Below are 13847 nucleotides of genomic sequence, written 5' to 3'. Positions count from 1 at the left end.
TGCCCTTGTGCACTATCCTGACTTCCCCGTCTGCTTACTTTGTGCCTTCCAACGCACAATGCAAACTACAGGTAGAGCTGCAGGGCCCACACCCTTTTACTTGCTTTACAGAGCAGCTCTGGAGCTGTTACAGTGCCCAGCTGCTGCAAGAAATCAGCTTGAATGCTTCAGGGGCTGGGGCATAGCCAACATGAGCCCCACACCGAAGGAGGGTGGAGGTGTTTAATGCGAACTAGGGGTCATCCAAGCGCCGCAAAAGGCCGCCTTGCCCTGCACACCCCTTTTTTATTTTCATATGCAGACGAGGGTTGAAGCCAACTTTGACCCACTGCTTGGATGACATCACCATATGCAAATCCATCTGTGGCAGGCCTTCCCCCAGGAATGCTTGCACTAGTTGTTGCATTTGGTTTGTTGTTTGGGGGTGCTTCAGTATTAGGCAGCCTTCTGCCCTCCCATGTTCATCTGAAAATATATGTTCTCCCTGCAGTTGTTGTCCCAAGATGAGAGTTCCCTTGTGCTGCCTCAGTTGAATCTCCTTTACTTGACAGAGATGTGCATGAGCAGCGGCCCTCCCCAGCCCTATTCCAAATCATACTTATTTTGCATAGGAGATACCATGGTCATGAAGATTTTTCTCCCAGGGTGAGGTTCATTCATTGCATTTTGGGTATGCTGACCGCTGTGATTTCCCCAAATGTGGGAAACTTGACTGCATTATTTGTGGTAGTGGGAGACTGTGTTTGTGCTTTCCTCTGGTCAGCTCTGGTAAAAGTCAGATTTCTTTGTCTCAGATTTTCCTTTAGCCTTGTTCTTCTTTCGAGAGTTCCCTTGTGCTGCCTCAGTTTGATCTCCTTCACTTTACAGGGGGGTACACGAGCAGCGACCCTCCCCAGCTCTAGCCCAACTCCTACTTACCTGCCAGGTGAGATACTATGATCATGAAGGTGCTTCTCCCAGGGCAAGGCTCACCCATTGTACTCTGGGTGTGCTGCTCCTGCGATTTCCCCAAATGTGGGAAACTTGACTGCATAATTTGTGTTTCCCCTGGTCGGCTCTCGTATAATTCAGATCTCTTTGTCTCAGGTCTCTCTCCAGCCTAGTTTGCTGTCTGTTTCCACTTCTCTTTTCTTCAGCCGCTCCCTTCTATACCCTTGTGCACTATCCTGACTTCTCCTCCCGTCTGCTTACTTTGTGCCTTCCAATGCACAATGCAAACTACAGGTAGTGCTGCAGGGCCCACACCCTTTTACTTGCCTTACAGAGCAGCTCTGGAGCTGTTACAGTGCCCAGCTCCTGCAAGAAATCAGCTTGAATGCTTCAGGGGCTGGGGCATAGCCAACATGAGCCCCACACCGAAGGAGGGTGGAGGTGTTTAATGCAAACAAGGGGTCAGACAAGCGCCGCAAAAGGCCACCATGCCCTGCACGCCCCTTTTCTGTTTTCATATGCAGACGAGGGTTGAAGCCAACTTTGACCCACTGCTTGGATGACATCACCATATGCAAATCCATCTGCGGCAGGCCTTCCCCCAGGAATGCTTGCACTAGTTGTTGCATTTGGTTTGTTGTTTGGGGGTGCTTCAGTATTAGGCAGCCTTCTGCCCTCCCATGTTCATCTGAAAATATGTGTTCTCCCTGCAGTTGTTGTCCCCAGATGAGAGTTCCCTTGTGCTGCCTCAGTTGAATCTCCTTAACTTGACAGAGATGTGCCTGAGCAGCGGCCCTCCCCAGCTCTATCCCAAATCATACTTATTTTGCATAGGAGATACCATGGTCATGAAGATTATTCTCCCAGGGTGAGGTTCATTCATTGCATTCTGGGTATGCTGACCCCTGTGATTTCCCCAAATGTGGGAAACTTGACTGCTTTATTTGTGGTAGTGGGGGACTGTGTTTGTGTTTTCCTCTGGTCAGCTCTGGTAAAAGTCAGATTTCTTTGTTTCAGATCTTCCTCTAGCCTTGTTCTTCTTTCGAGAGTTCCCTTGTGCTGCCTCAGTTGGATCTCCTTCACTTGACAGGGGGGTGCCCGAGCAGAGACCCTCCCCAGCTCTAGCCCAACTCCTACTTACCTGCCAGGTGAGATACTATGATCATGAAGGTGCTTCTCCCAGGGCAAGGCTCACCCATTGCACTCTGGGTGTGCTGCCCCTGCGATTTCCCCAAATGTGGGAAACTTGACTGCATAATTTGTGTTTCCCCTGGTCGGCTCTCGTATAATTCAGATCTCTTTGTCTCAGGTCTCTCTCCAGCCTAGTTTGCTGTCTGTTTCCACTTCTCTTTTCTTGAGCCGCTCCCTTCTATGCCCTTGCGCACTATCCTGACTTCTCCTCCTTTCTGCTTACTTTGTGCCTTCCAACGCACAATGCGAACTACAGGTAGTGCTGCAGGGCCCACACCCTTTTACTTGCCTTACAGAGCAGCTCTGGAGCTGTTACAGTGCCCAGCTGCTGCAAGAAATCAGCTTGAATGCTTCAGGGGCTGGGGCATAGCCAACATGAGCCCCACACCAAAGGAGGTTGGAGGTGTTTAATGCAAACTAGGGGTCAGCCAAGCGCCGCAAAAGGCCACCATGCCCTGCACGCCCCTTTTCTCTTTTCATATGCAGACGAGGGTTGAAGCCAACTTTGACCCACTGCTTGGATGACATCACCATATGCAAATCCATCTGCGGCAGGCCTTCCCCCAGGAATGCTTGCACTAGTTGTTGCATTTGGTTTGTTGTTTGGGGGTGCTTCAGTATTAGGCAGCCTTCTGCCCTCCCATGTTCATCTGAAAATATATGTTCTCCCTGCAGTTGTTGTCCCCAGATGAGAGTTCCCTTGTGCTGCCTCAGTTGAATCTCCTTTACTTGATAGAGATGTGCATGAGCAGCGGCCCTCCCCAGCCCTATTCCAAATCATACTTATTTTGCATAGGAGATACCATGGTCATGAAGATTTTTCTCCCAGGGTGAGGTTCATTCATTGCATTTTGGGTATGCTGACCCCTGTGATTTCCCCAAATGTGGGAAACTTGACTGCATTATTTGTGGTAGTGGGAGGCTGTGTTTGTGATTTCTTCTGGTCAGCTCTGGTAAAAGTCAGATTTCTTTGTCTCAGATTTTCCTTTAGCCTTGTTCTTCTTTCGAGAGTTCCCTTGTGCTGCCTCAGTTGGATCTCCTTCACTTTACAGGGGGGTACCCGAGCAGCAACCCTCCCCAGCTCTAGACCAACTCCTACTTACCTGCCAGGTGAGATACTATGATCATGAAGGTGCTTCTCCCAGGGCAAGGCTCACCCATTGTACTCTGGGTGTGCTGCTCCTGCGATTTCCCCAAATGTGGGAAACTTGACTGCATAATTTGTGTTTCCCCTGGTCGGCTCTCGTATAATTCAGATCTCTTTGTCTCAGGTCTCTCTCCAGCCTAGTTTGCTGTCTGTTTCCACTTCTCTTTTCTTCAGCCGCTTCCTTCTATACCCTTGTGCACTATCCTGACTTCTCCTCCCGTCTGCTTACTTTGTGCCTTCCAATGCACAATGCAAACTACAGGTAGTGCTGCAGGGCCCACACCCTTTTACTTGCCTTACAGAGCAGCTCTGGAGCTGTTACAGTGCCCAGCTGCTGCAAGAAATCAGCTTGAATGCTTCAGGGGCTGGGGCATAGCCAACATGAGCCCCACACCGAAGGAGGGTGGAGGTGTTTAATGCAAACTAGGGGTCAGTCAAGCGCCGCAAAAGGCCACCATGCCCTGCACGCCCCTTTTCTGTTTTCATATGCAGACGAGGGTTGAAGCCAACTTTGACCCACTGCTTGGATGACATCACCATATGCAAATCCATCTGCGGCAGGCCTTCCCCCAGGAATGCTTGCACTAGTTGTTGCATTTGGTTTGTTGTTTGGGGGTGCTTCAGTATTAGGCAGCCTTCTGCCCTCCCATGTTCATCTGAAAATATGTGTTCTCCCTGCAGTTGTTGTCCCCAGATGAGAGTTCCCTTGTGCTGCCTCAGTTGAATCTCCTTAACTTGACAGAGATGTGCCTGAGCAGCGGCCCTCCCCAGCTCTATCCCAAATCATACTTATTTTGCATAGGAGATACCATGGTCATGAAGATTATTCTCCCAGGGTGAGGTTCATTCATTGCATTCTGGGTATGCTGACCCCTGTGATTTCCCCAAATGTGGGAAACTCGACTGCTTTATTTGTGGTAGTGGGGGACTGTGTTTGTGTTTTCTTCTGGTCAGCTCTGGTAAAAGTCAGATTTCTTTGTTTCAGATCTTCCTCTAGCCTTGTTCTTCTTTTGAGAGTTCCCTTGTGCTGCCTCAGTTGGATCTCCTTCTCTTAACAGGGGGGTGCCCGAGCAGCGACCCTCCCCAGCTCTAGCCCAACTCCTACTTACCTGCCAGGTGAGATACTATGATCATGAAGGTGCTTCTCCCAGGGCAAGGCTCACCCATTGCACTCTGGGTGTGCTGCCCCTGCGATTTCCCCAAATGTGGGAAACTTGACTGCATAATTTGTGTTTCCCCTGGTCGGCTCTCGTATAATTCAGATCTCTTTGTCTCAGATCTCTCTACAGCCTAGTTTGCTGTCTGTTTCCACTTCTCTTTTCTTCAGCCGCTCCCTTCTATACCCTTGTGCACTATCCTGACTTCTCCTCCCGTCTGCTTACTTTGTGCCTTCCAATGTACAATGCAAACTACAGGTAGTGCTGCAGGGCCCACACCCTTTTACTTGCCTTACAGAGCAGCTCTGGAGCTGTTACAGTGCCCAGCTGCTGCAAGAAATCTGCTTGAATGCTTCAGGGGATGGGGCATGGCCAACATGAGCCCCACACCAAAGGAGGGTGGAGGTGTTTAATGCGAACTAGGGGTCATCCAAGCACCGCAAAAGGCCGCCATGCCCTGCACGCCCCTTTTCTCTTTTCATATGCAGATGAGGGTTGAAGCCAACTTTGACCAACTGCTTGGATGACATCACCGTATGCAAATCCGTCTTCTGCAGAACTTCCCCCAGGAATGCTTGCACTAGTTGTTGCATTTGGTTTGTTGTTTGGGGGTGCTTCAGTATTAGGCAGCCTTCTGCCCTCCCATGTTCATCTAAAAATATGTGTTCTCCCTGCAGTTGTTGTCCCCAGATGAGAGTTCCCTTGTGCTGCCTCAGTTGAATCTCCTTTACTTGACAGAGATGTGCATGAGCAGCGGCCCTCCCCAGCCCTATTCCAAATCATACTTATTTTGCATAGGAGATACCATGGTCATGAAGATTGTTCTCTCAGGGTGAGGTTCATTCATTGCATTTTGGGTATGCTGACCCCTGTGATTTCCCCAAATGTGGGAAACTTGACTGCATTATTTGTGGTAGTGGGGGACTGTGTTTGTGCTTTCCTCTGGTCAGCTCTGGTAAAAGTCAGATTTCTTTGTCTCTTATTGTACTCTAGCCTTGTTCTTCTTTCGAGAGTTCCCTTGTGCTGCCTCAGTTGGATCTCCTTCACTTGACAGGGGGGTACCCGAGCAGCGACCCTCCCCAGCTCTAGCCCAAATCCTACTTACCTGCCAGGTGAGATACTATGATCATGAAGGTGCTTCTCCCAGGGCAAGGCTCACCCATTGCACTCTGGGTGTGCTGCTCCTGCGATTTCCCCAAATGTGGGAAACTTGACTGCATAATTTGTGTTTCCCCTGGTCGGCTCTCGTATAATTCAGATCTCTTTGTCTCAGGTCTCTCTCCAGCCTAGTTTGCTGTCTGTTTCCACTTCTCTTTTCTTGAGCCGCTCCCTTCTATGCCCTTGCGCACTATCCTGACTTCTCCTCCTCTCTGCTTACTTTGTGCCTTCCAACGCACAATGCGAACTACAGGTAGTGCACCCACACCCTTTTACTTGCCTTACAGAGCAGCTCTGGAGCTGTTACAGTGCCCAGCTGCTGCAAGAAATCAGCTTGAATGCTTCAGGGGCTGGGGCATAGCCAACATGAGCCCCACACCGAAGGAGGGTGGAGGTGTTTAATGCGAACTAGGGGTCATCCAAGCGCCGCAAAAGGCCGCCATGCCCTGCACGCCCCTTTTCTCTTTTCATATGCAGACGAGGGTTGAAGCCAACTTTGACCCACTGCTTGGATGACATCACCATATGCAAATCCGTCTTCTGCAGAACTTCCCCCAGGAATGCTTGTACTAGTTGTTGCATTTGGTTTGTTGTTTGGGGGTGCTTCAGTATTAGGCAGCCTTCTGCCCTCCCATGTTCATCTGAAAATATGTGTTCTCCCTGCAGTTGTTGTCCCCAGATGAGAGTTCCCTTGTGCTGCCTCAGTTGAATCTCCTTTACTTGACAGAGATGTGCATGAGCAGCGGCCCTCCCCAGCCCTATTCCAAATCATACTTATTTTGCATAGGAGATACCATGGTCATGAAGATTGTTCTCCCAGGGTGAGGTTCATTCATTGCATTCTGGGTATGCTGACCTCTGTGATTTCCCCAAATGTGGGAAACGCGACTGCTTTATTTGTGGTAGTGGGGGACTGTGTTTGTGTTTTCCCCTGGTCAGCTCTGGTAAAAGTCAGATTTCTTTGTTTCAGATCTTCCTCTAGCCTTGTTCTTCTTTCGAGAGTTCCCTTGTGCTGCCTCAGTTGGATCTCCTTCACTTGACAGGGGGGTGCCCGAGCAGCGACCCTCCCCAGCTCTAGCCCAACTCCTACTTACCTGCCAGGTGAGATACTATGATCATGAAGGTGCTTCTCCCATGGCAAGGCCCACCATTGCACTCTGGGTGTGCTGCCCCTGCGATTTCCCGAAATGTGGGAAACTTGACTGCATAATTTGTGTTTCCCCTGGTCGGCTCTCGTATAATTTAGATCTCTTTGTCTCAGGTCTCTCTCCAGCCTAGTTTGCTGTCTGTTTCCACTTCTTTTTTCTTGAGCCCCTCCCATCTATACCCTTGTGCACTATCCTGACTTCTCCTCCCGTCTGCTTACTTTGTGCCTTCCAATGCACAATGCAAACTACAGGTAGTGCTGCAGGGCCCACACCCTTTTACTTGCCTTACAGAGCAGCTCTGGAGCTGTTACAGTGCCCAGCTGCTGCAAGAAATCAGCTTGAATGCTTCAGGGGCTGGGGCATAGCCAACATGAGCCCCACACCGAAGGAGGGTGGAGGTGTTTAATGCAAACTAGGGGTCAGCCAAGCGCCGCAAAAGGCCACCATGCCCTGCACGCCCCTTTTCTCTTTTCATATGCAGACGAGGGTTGAAGCCAACTTTGACCCACTGCTTGGATGACATCACCATATGCAAATCCATCTGCGGCAGGCCTTCCCCCAGGAATGCTTGCACTAGTTGTTGCATTTGGTTTGTTGTTTGGGGGTGCTTCAGTATTAGGCAGCCTTCTGCCCTCCATGTTCATCTGAAAATATGTGTTCTCCCTGCAGTTGTTATCCCCAGATGAGAGTTCCCTTGTGCTGCCTCAGTTGAATCTCCTTTACTTGACAGAGATGTGCCTGAGCAGCGGCCCTCCCCAGCTCTATCCCAAATCATACTTATTTTGCATAGGAGATACCATGGTCATGAAGATTATTCTCCCAGGGTGAGGTTCATTCATTGCATTCTGGGTATGCTGACCCCTGTGATTTCCCCAAATGTGGGAAACTCGACTGCTTTATTTGTGGTAGTGGGGGACTGTGTTTGTGTTTTCCTCTGGTCAGCTCTGGTAAAAGTCAGATTTCTTTGTTTCAGATCTTCCTCTAGCCTTGTTCTTCTTTCGAGAGTTCCCTTGTGCTGCCTCAGTTGGATCTCCTTCACTTGACAGGGGGGTGCCCGAGCAGCGACCCTCCCCAGCTCTAGCCCAATTCCTACTTACCTGCCAGGTGAGATACTATGATCATGAAGGTGCTTCTCCCAGGGCAAGGCTCACCCATTGCACTCTGGGTGTGCTGCCCCTGCGATTTCCCCAAATGTGGGAAACTTGACTGCATAATTTGTGTTTCCCCTGGTCGGCTCTCGTATAATTCAGATCTCTTTGTCTCAGGTCTCTCTCCAGCCTAGTTTGCTGTCTGTTTCCACTTCTCTTTTCTTTAGCCGCTCCCTTCTATACCCTTGTGCACTATCCTGACTTCTCCTCCCGTCTGCTTACTTTGTGCCTTCCAATGCACAATGCAAACTACAGGTAGTGCTGCAGGGCCCACACCCTTTTACTTGCCTTACAGAGCAGCTCTGGAGCTGTTACAGTGCCCAGCTGCTGCAAGAAATCAGCTTGAATGCTTCAGGGGATGGGGCATGGCCAACATGAGCCCCACACCAAAGGAGGGTGGAGGAGTTTAATGCGAACTAGGGGTCATCCAAGCACCGCAAAAGGCCGCCAAGCCCTGCACGCCCCTTTTCTCTTTTCATATGCAGATGAGGGTTGAAGCCAACTTTGACCCACTGCTTGGATGACATCACCGTATGCAAATCCGTCTTCTGCAGAACTTCCCCCAGGAATGCTTGCACTAGTTGTTGCATTTGGTTTGTTGTTTGGGGGTGCTTCAGTATTAGGCAGCCTTCTGCCCTCCCATGTTCATCTGAAAATATGTGTTCTCCCTGCAGTTGTTGTCCCCAGATGAGAGTTCCCTTGTGCTGCCTCAGTTGAATCTCCTTTACTTGACAGAGATGTGCCTGAGCAGCGGCCCTCCCCAGCCCTATTCCAAATCATACTTATTTTGCATAGGAGATACCATGGTCATGAAGATTGTTCTCCCAGGGTGAGGTTCATTCATTGCATTTTGGGTATGCTGACCCCTGTGATTTCCCCAAATGTGGGAAATTTGACTGCATTATTTTTGGTAGTGGGGGACTGTGTTTGTGCTTTCCTCTGGTCAGCTCTGGTAAAAGTCAGATTTCTTGGTCTCAGATTTTCCTCTAGCCTTGTTCTTCTTTCGAGAGTTCCCTTGTGCTGCCTCAGTTGGATCTCCTTCACTTTACAGGGGGGTACCCGAGCAGCGACCCTCCCCAGCTCTAGCCCAACTCCTACTTACCTGCCAGGTGAGATACTATGATCATGAAGGTGCTTCTCCCAGGGCAAGGCTCACCCATTGCACTCTGGGTGTGCTGCCCCTGCGATTTCCCCAAATGTGGGAAACTTGACTGCATAATTTGTGTTTCCCCTGGTCGGCTCTCGTATAATTCAGATCTCTTTGTCTCAGGTCTCTCTCCAGCCTAGTTTGCTGTCTGTTTCCACTTCTCTTTTCTTGAGCCGCTCCCTTCTATGCCCTTGCGCACTATCCTGACTTATCCTCCTGTCTGCTTACTTTGTGCCTTCAAACGCACAATGCGAACTACAGGTAGTGCTGCAGGGCCCACACCCTTTTAGTTGCCTTACAGAGCAGCTCTGGAGCTGTTACAGTGCCCAGCTGCTGCAAGAAATCAGCTTGAATGCTTCAGGGGCTGGGGCAGAGCCAACATGAGCCCCACACAAAAGGAGGGTGGGGGTGTTTAATGCGAACTAAGGGTCATCCAAGCACCGCAAAAGGCCACCATGCCCTGCATGCCCCTTTTCTCTTTTCATATGCAGATGAGGGTTCCAGCCAACTTTGGCCCACTGCTTGGATGACATCACCGTATGCAAATCCGTCTTCTGCAGACCTTCCCCCAGGAATGCTTGTACTAGTTGTTGCATATGGTTTGATATTTGATGGTGCTTCAGTATTAGGCAGCCTTCCGCCCTCCCATGTTCATCTGAAAAGATGTGGTCTCCCTGCAGTTGTTGTCCCCAGACGAAAGTTCCCTTGTGCTTCCTCAGTTGAATCTCCTTAACTTGACGGGGGAGGGGCTGCCCGAGCAGCCACCCTCCCCAGCCCTATCCCAACTCATACTTATTTTGCATATGAGATCTCTTGATCATGAAGATTGTTCTCACAGGGTGAGGTTCATCCATTATATTTTAAAATAGGAAGGTACAAATTACATATTTGAATTGCATCTATGTGTTGGATTCAAATGTCCCCCCCCACCTTCCTTTCTCAATTGTGCCCGTCAGCAGCTATTCTAAGGTTGCTGCCAATGGGTGTGACACATTAATTTCTTCTGTGGGGTACACTGGACTCCACAAGGATTCACATTGGGGTGTAGAGTAGGATCTTGATCTGAGGCACCAACCGGCTCAAAGCTTTTGACTGTTCCCAAGAAGCTCAGTGCATTCTCCTCTATAACCCCGCTTCCATGAACAGGGAGCTCAGTTTGTAGTTGGTGCCTTCAGTAGCAGGCCACTTAACAGGGGCCTGCCTCAGGCAGCCTATTCTTAGCTATTAATTTTGACAAGAAAAGAAGAACTTGTTTTATGAGAATCTACAAGGGCTGCAGCAGGCTAGGTCTAATAGACATCTTTACTGCAGCTTCATCACTCCCAGCGGCGCTGTATACTCCCGTGCCCTGGTTGCTGGGTCACTGCAGCGGAGGCTCCGGTTTCTTCCTAAGGTCAGTCACACACACACCGCCCTTCCGGATCACGAGGCCGCTGATGAAGGGGAGCGTGGCCGTAGGGGGTGGACCGTGTGCGCACTGGCGTGGACACTGATTACTGGGCAGCCGCTCCACTAGCCACCAGGTACAGTTAAGGAGCACAGGTCTGGGGGGTTTTCTCCTATATTAAACCAATTTTGTACTGCCCGCAGCGCATTGTGATAGGTAATAGGGCCTGATTCAGGTTGGATTGCAATCACAATAAGCGATCCAACTGCAAAAATTGCTAAGAGCATACGCATGTGCCTGCATTTTCTGCGGCACCCCGCAGAGAATGCGATCGCCTCTGCCTGTCAATCGGGGCAGGGGGGGAGAGGGGGGTCAGCAACACTCCATTTCCAAGTCAGGGATGGAGCGGTGCGGGGGCAAGGCTTCAAAATGGGGTCTGCAATGGAGGAGACACAGGGGGCGTGGTCACAGCGGCTGTATGACATCACATTCAGCCGCTGTGATCACAAAAATGGTGGCGGCTTCCTGCGCGCACATACAGTCTGCACCAGCAGGAGGCTACACCATTTTTTATGATCACGCTGAACTGCAGTGCGACTGCAATTACAGCATGGTCAAGAAGGGAGGCGTCATGCTGGGTGGCCATTAGAGATGAGCGGGTTCGGTTCCTCGGAATCCGAACCCGCCCGAACTTCACCCTTTTTTGCACGGGTCCGAGCAGACTCGGATCCTCCCGCCTTGCTCGGTTAACCCGAGCGCGCCCGAACGTCATCATCCCGCTGTCGGATTCTCACGAGACTCGGATTCTATATAAGGAGCCGCGCGTCGCCGCCATTTTCACACGTGCATTGAGATTGATAGGGAGAGGACGTGGCTGGCGTCCTCTCCGTTTAGATTAGAAGATAGAGACGAGTGACATTTGATTTACTACTAATTTGGGGAGCAGTTGAACTTGTCAGGAGTACTCAGTAGTGCAGAGTTTTGCTGATAGTGACCACCAGTTTTATTATTTATAATCCGTTCTCTGCCTGAAAAAAAACGATACACATACCATATATGTGCTCAGCCTCAGTGTGCTGCATGATATATCATCTATGTATATCTGACTGTGCTGAGTGCTCACTGCTCACACAGCTTAATTGTGGGGGAGACTGGGGAGCAGTTATAGCAGGAGTACAGTGCACACTTTTGCTGCCAGTGTGACCACCAGTATATTGTCTGCCTGAAAAAGTTAAACACTCCTGTGGTGTTTTTTTTTTATTCTATAAACGCATTCTGCTGACAGTGTCCAGCAGGTCGGTCATACATTATATTATATAAATATTTACCTGCAGTAGTGTTATATTTTTTTTCATCTCTATCATCTTTATCATCTCTATATTAGCAGACGCAGTACGGTAGTCCACGGCTGTGGCTATCTCTGTGTCGTCAGTGCTCGTCCATAATTGTATACCTACCTACCTGTGGTGGGTTTTTTTTTTCTATCTTCTTCATACTAGTAGTTTAGGAGTCTGCTGACAGTGTCCACCAGGTCCATCATTATATTATATACCTACAGTAGTAATATATTTATTATATTATCTATACTAGCAGACGCAGTACGGTAGTCCACGGCTGTGGCTATCTCTGTGTCGTCAGTGCTCGTCCATAATTGTATACCTACCTGTGGTGGGGTGTTTTTTTCCTATCTTCTTCATACTAGTAGTTTAGGAGTCTGCTGACAGTGTCCACCAGGTCCGTCATTATATTATATACCTACAGTAGTAATATATTTAGTATATTATCTATACTAGCAGACGCAGTACGGTAGTCCACGGCTGTACCTACCTCTGTGTCGTCACTCGTCCATAATTGTATACCTAACTGTGGTGGGGGTTTTTTTTCTATCTTCTTCATACTAGTAGTTTAGGAGTCTGCTGACAGTGTCCACCAGGTCCGTCATTATATTATATACCTACAGTAGTAATATATTTAGTATATTATCTATACTAGCAGACGCAGTACTGTAGTCCACGGCTGTACCTACCTCTGTGTCGTCACTCGTCCATAATTGTATACCTACCTGTGGTGGGGTTTTTTTTTCTATCTTCTTCATACTAGTAGTTTAGCAGTCTGCTGACAGTGTCCACCAGGTCCGTCATTATATTATATACCTACAGTAGTAATATATTTAGTATATTATCTATGCTAGCAGACGCAGTACGGTAGGCCACGGCTGTGGCTATCTCTGTGTCGTCAGTGCTCGTCCATAATTGTATACCTACCTACCTGTGGTGGGTTTTTTTTTCTATCTTCTTCATACTAGTAGTTTAGGAGTCTGCTGACAGTGTCCACCAGGTCCGTCATTATATTATATACCTACAGTAGTAATATATTTAGTATATTATCTATACTAGCAGACGCAGTACGGTAGTCCACGGCTGTACCTACCTCTGTGTCGTCACTCGTCCATAATTGTATACCTACCTGTGGTGAAGTTTTTTTTCTATCTTCTTCATACTAGTAGTTTAGCAGTCTGCTGACAGTGTCCACCAGGTCCGTCATTACATTATATATACCTACAGTAGTTATATATATTTTTTTTTATATCATTAATTATCATCTCTATACTAGCAGACGCAGTACGGTAGGCCACGGCTGTGGCTATCTCTGTGTCGTCAGTGCTCGTCCATAATTGTATACCTACCTACCTGTGGTGGGTTTTTTTTTTCTATCTTCATCATACTAGTAGTTTAGCAGTCTGCTGACAGTGTCCACCAGGTCCGTCATTATATAATATATACCTACAGCAGTTATATATATATTTTTTTTATATCATTAATTATCATCTCTATACTAGCAGACGCAGTACGGTAGTCCACGGCTGTAGCTACCTCTGTGTCGTCAGTCACTCGTCATCCATAAGTATACTAGTATCCATCCATCTCCATTGTTTACCTGAGGTGCCTTTTAGTTGTGCCTATTAAAATATGGAGAACAAAAATGTTGAGGTTCCAAAAATAGGGAAAGATCAAGATCCACTTCCACCTCGTGCTGAAGCTGCTGCCACTAGTCATGGCCGAGACGATGAAATTCCATCAACGTCGTCTGCCGAGGCCGATGCCCAATGTCATAGTACAGAGCATGTAAAATTCAAAACACAAAAGATCAGTAAAAAAAAGGACTCAAAAATCTAAATAAAAATCGTCGGAGGAGAAGCGTAAACTTGCCAATATGCCATTTACCACACGGAGTGGCAAGGAACGGCTGAGGCCCTGGCCTATGTTCATGGCTAGTGGTTCAGCTTCACATGAGGATGGAAGCACTCAGCCTCTCGCTAGAAAAATGAAAAGACTTAAGCTGGCAAAAGCACAGCAAAGAACTGTGCGTTCTTCAAAATCACAAATCCACAAGGAGAGTCCAATTGTGTCGGTTGCGATGCCTGACCTTCCCAA

At 48.6% G+C, this 13847-nt stretch overlaps 15 non-coding genes and 1 pseudogene across 15 annotated transcripts; all 16 read left to right on the top strand.

Annotated features, from left to right (window-relative positions):
- Positions 1-594: 594 nt before the first annotated feature.
- Positions 595-758, top strand: LOC135004771 (U1 spliceosomal RNA). The gene has a single exon (XR_010205498.1). It is a non-coding gene; the product is annotated as a U1 spliceosomal RNA (small nuclear RNA).
- A 152-nt stretch (positions 759-910) lies between these two features.
- Positions 911-1073, top strand: LOC135004878 (U1 spliceosomal RNA). Its single transcript, XR_010205596.1, has one exon. It is a non-coding gene; the product is annotated as a U1 spliceosomal RNA (small nuclear RNA).
- Positions 1074-1747: 674 nt separating this feature from the next.
- On the top strand, positions 1748-1911 carry LOC135004740 (U1 spliceosomal RNA). Its single transcript, XR_010205468.1, has one exon. It is a non-coding gene; the product is annotated as a U1 spliceosomal RNA (small nuclear RNA).
- A 152-nt stretch (positions 1912-2063) lies between these two features.
- Positions 2064-2226, top strand: LOC135004806 (U1 spliceosomal RNA). The gene has a single exon (XR_010205530.1). It is a non-coding gene; the product is annotated as a U1 spliceosomal RNA (small nuclear RNA).
- A 674-nt stretch (positions 2227-2900) lies between these two features.
- LOC135004760 (U1 spliceosomal RNA) lies at positions 2901-3064 on the top strand. Its single transcript, XR_010205488.1, has one exon. It is a non-coding gene; the product is annotated as a U1 spliceosomal RNA (small nuclear RNA).
- Positions 3065-3216: 152 nt separating this feature from the next.
- LOC135004877 (U1 spliceosomal RNA) lies at positions 3217-3379 on the top strand. The gene has a single exon (XR_010205595.1). It is a non-coding gene; the product is annotated as a U1 spliceosomal RNA (small nuclear RNA).
- A 674-nt stretch (positions 3380-4053) lies between these two features.
- LOC135004736 (U1 spliceosomal RNA) lies at positions 4054-4217 on the top strand. Its single transcript, XR_010205464.1, has one exon. It is a non-coding gene; the product is annotated as a U1 spliceosomal RNA (small nuclear RNA).
- A 152-nt stretch (positions 4218-4369) lies between these two features.
- LOC135004805 (U1 spliceosomal RNA) lies at positions 4370-4532 on the top strand. The gene has a single exon (XR_010205529.1). It is a non-coding gene; the product is annotated as a U1 spliceosomal RNA (small nuclear RNA).
- A 674-nt stretch (positions 4533-5206) lies between these two features.
- Positions 5207-5370, top strand: LOC135004673 (U1 spliceosomal RNA). Its single transcript, XR_010205403.1, has one exon. It is a non-coding gene; the product is annotated as a U1 spliceosomal RNA (small nuclear RNA).
- A 152-nt stretch (positions 5371-5522) lies between these two features.
- On the top strand, positions 5523-5685 carry LOC135004828 (U1 spliceosomal RNA). Its single transcript, XR_010205551.1, has one exon. It is a non-coding gene; the product is annotated as a U1 spliceosomal RNA (small nuclear RNA).
- A 668-nt stretch (positions 5686-6353) lies between these two features.
- Positions 6354-6517, top strand: LOC135004723 (U1 spliceosomal RNA). The gene has a single exon (XR_010205451.1). It is a non-coding gene; the product is annotated as a U1 spliceosomal RNA (small nuclear RNA).
- A 152-nt stretch (positions 6518-6669) lies between these two features.
- On the top strand, positions 6670-6810 carry LOC135004986 (U1 spliceosomal RNA; annotated as a pseudogene).
- Positions 6811-7504: 694 nt separating this feature from the next.
- LOC135004700 (U1 spliceosomal RNA) lies at positions 7505-7668 on the top strand. The gene has a single exon (XR_010205428.1). It is a non-coding gene; the product is annotated as a U1 spliceosomal RNA (small nuclear RNA).
- Positions 7669-7820: 152 nt separating this feature from the next.
- Positions 7821-7983, top strand: LOC135004804 (U1 spliceosomal RNA). The gene has a single exon (XR_010205528.1). It is a non-coding gene; the product is annotated as a U1 spliceosomal RNA (small nuclear RNA).
- Positions 7984-8657: 674 nt separating this feature from the next.
- On the top strand, positions 8658-8821 carry LOC135004656 (U1 spliceosomal RNA). The gene has a single exon (XR_010205386.1). It is a non-coding gene; the product is annotated as a U1 spliceosomal RNA (small nuclear RNA).
- Positions 8822-8973: 152 nt separating this feature from the next.
- Positions 8974-9136, top strand: LOC135004803 (U1 spliceosomal RNA). The gene has a single exon (XR_010205527.1). It is a non-coding gene; the product is annotated as a U1 spliceosomal RNA (small nuclear RNA).
- Positions 9137-13847: the final 4711 nt, after the last annotated feature.

This window comes from Pseudophryne corroboree, unplaced genomic scaffold (assembly GCF_028390025.1).
Source record: "Pseudophryne corroboree isolate aPseCor3 unplaced genomic scaffold, aPseCor3.hap2 scaffold_195, whole genome shotgun sequence".
Lineage (NCBI taxonomy): Eukaryota > Metazoa > Chordata > Amphibia > Anura > Myobatrachidae > Pseudophryne > Pseudophryne corroboree.
The sequence above is the reverse complement of the archived record's forward strand: the minus strand, read 5'-3'. Positions and strand labels throughout refer to the sequence as shown.